Genomic DNA, 3,024 nt, shown 5'->3' on the forward strand with positions numbered 1-3,024 from the left:
AGGCAAGGATTAAGCAGAAATTCTGCATGTGAATTAGTAAAGGTCACGTGCTCTCGAGTCAGATAATCTTTCAGAGACTTCCTGGCTTTCTTCTGATTAGACATTTTATTTTCTTAAATGCAGATCATATGCTAAGAATAAAAATAGTGTGTGTCATTTATATCACGATACTTACATTGTTTACAGCATTTGTGAACAACATTATCATTTGCAATTATTTTTTTTCACAAAACACCTGTTGACAAAGCATAACATCGCTAATATTCTGTGAAAGCTTTCAAATACTTTTAATGACTACAATCATTTTTCTAATAAAATCTTACATTGGGACCACTATATATAAAACAGACAAGAGTTTATCTGTTTATTTAGGTTTATCTTTCACACTGAAATTTACATCAGTTAATCAATTCAGAAAAAATAGGCTATTTGATGAACATACAAAAATTAATTCATGATTTGCAGATGACAGTGCAGTCTTATAATTAGTCTCAGCATCTGCTTTATTTCTGTATTTTGTTTTTCTGGCTGGACAGCACTGGTAAAATCATAATTACTACTTCGCAAATGGCCTTCAGGGCCTCTGGTCAGAGTTGTGCAGTCTGTGCCCAACACAGCCCCCGGGAGCACCACTCACAGCACCAGCATCGGACAGTGGCCGGACTTGGTTCGTTCCTTTGTTTTGCTTTTTAACAACTCACTTTCCAATTTGAGCATATTTTTCTATTAGATTAACCTCAATATTTGAAAAAGTAATTGTAAAGGGTTTGGGGGCTATCAGTAGAAATGCCTAAGAACTACTCGCATTCTTTAGTTGGAAAGTGTTTAATGTCAAAAGAATTTTTTTTTAAATAAGTGTGTCAGACAACGTAAATCATTGTTGAGTAGAGAAATACATGACATGATATGACTTGAAATGCTACATGATGTGGTATAGCACAATGTAATATATTACTTGCATATATAAAATATCGTGAGACCATCCACAATGCTGCTCCTATCGTTCTAAGATTCCTCACTCCCTCACTGTAAACTTTTAAAAGCAATTCGGCCACCACCTATAGAAATGGTGGCAGCTGGGGGTGGGAGTGGAAAAGATTCTGCTCACCCCCTTCTTCCTCCTCAGCTCTCGCAGTCTTCTCCCATTCTGTGCCTTCGTGACACTCAGCACTGATGCCATCACGCCCTCTCTGCCTGTTTGACTCAGCCTCGCTAAAAGCTTAGGACCCCAGATCACCCGTCATCACCAGGATTTGTCCCTTCCCCATAGGTTGGCACATTTCCTAGTGGGACCCCATCTTTCATCCTTCACCAGCACCCCAAACTCCGCAGAAGTCCCCCAGGATTCATAGTTCTACATCAACAAAACACACTCTACCAACCAGCTCTTCCCTCAAGGTTCCCTCTGCCCTCTTGCTCTAACTGAGCCCTGGGTTCCCCAGAGAGTGGCATGGCTGTTTTCTTCCTGCCCACACCCTTCATAGTCCCTGGGCCTGGAAGGGGCCAGGTGTCCATTACACCAGCCACTGGTCCTCCACTGCAGCTCCCCGGGAACCACTTAGCACTCGGCTCACTGTTACTTCATCCAACACTTTTTGTCATCGTCTTTGGTTATTTTAATATTTACAGAAATGATTCCCTTAATAATGTGCTTTATAACTCTTTGAACTTAGTGCCTCTAATTGGCTTGTCCTTCAGCCTACTGTTCATCTACTCTCATGTCATATCAGCCTAGACCTCATTATTATTAACAACTTCAACCCTTCCATAATAACAAATTCAAGTAATCCACTCCCCAAACCTCACCTCCTGCATTCCCAACTCGCTTCTAGTGTTCGAACTGTAAGAAGTTTTGACATTTTCGCTGAACATTACTTCCTTCATGCCTTTGTTTCTCTTCTCATCCAGTATAAGCTCCATGAGCTACCGCTATGATCACCCAGTTGCACAATCCACATCTTTCTTGCCCTCCTGTCTCTCTCCTTAAACTTCCAACACTTCCTTCCCCCTTCTCACTTTCAGCTGACGAACATACTTACTATTTTGCTGAAAAAATAGAAGCCATCAGAAGAGAACATCCACATTTTCTTGCCTGCTAACCTACCTGCATTTGTACCTTTATACTCTGTTTTCCCTCCTGCTACGGAGTATGATCTGCCCGTGCTCCTCTCTGAGGACAGCCCCTCCACTGGTGCCCAGCACTCATCCCTCTAGTCTACCCAAGAGTACCACACCAGCAATTGTTCCTGCTCTATCCCTCATGATTATTTTGTCCCTCTATAAATTCAAATCAGCATGTAAAATATTATATCATGTGCCATCTGAAATACACATGTAATGCCTATCTAAAAGGTATGTCTCTGTCTCTCTTTTTTCTACCTTAACCTCACAACCACTTCAAGTCAACACTCAATTACCTGTTTTCTTCACCATGAAACTCCTCAAAAGTGTTTTTGTCTTCTTTGTCTCTAATTCTGCTTTAAACCTAGTCAGTCAAGCTTTCATCTCACCATTTTGCCCTTGTCAAGGTCACCGATGATCTCCATGTTGCCAGATGTGATGGGCGTAATTGCAACTACCTGCAGCACTTGCCTGAGATGGTCACTACCTCTTCCTTGAAGTGCTCTCTTCACTTAACTGCTCCGCCTCAGCGCTTAGAGAGACGGCCTCCTTCCTCACTGGTTACTCCACCTCAATTTTCTTTAACGGTTCCTTCTCACATCCCTGATTTCCACATATTGGAGTGTTCCAGGGCTCAGTCATTGTGTATCTTCTCTCTCTCTGTATTTAGTTTCTATATGACATCATCCCGTCTCAAACATACACTGATAATTCTCAAACTTCTTTCTCTAGACTTATGTATCCAAGCTGCCTCTTCATTTTCCTACTTGGATAATTAATATTATCCCAAATTTAAAACAAAACTATCCCTCCCATGAAAAACAAAACAAAACAAAACAAAAAACAAGCCCTGCTTCTCCTAAAGTCATCTTCATCTCTTAAAAAGTAAGTGCATCCTTCCCG

Source organism: Propithecus coquereli, unplaced genomic scaffold (assembly GCF_000956105.1).
Source record: "Propithecus coquereli isolate 6110/MARCELLA unplaced genomic scaffold, Pcoq_1.0 Scaffold59, whole genome shotgun sequence".
In the NCBI taxonomy this organism is placed as follows: Eukaryota; Metazoa; Chordata; class Mammalia; order Primates; family Indriidae; genus Propithecus; species Propithecus coquereli.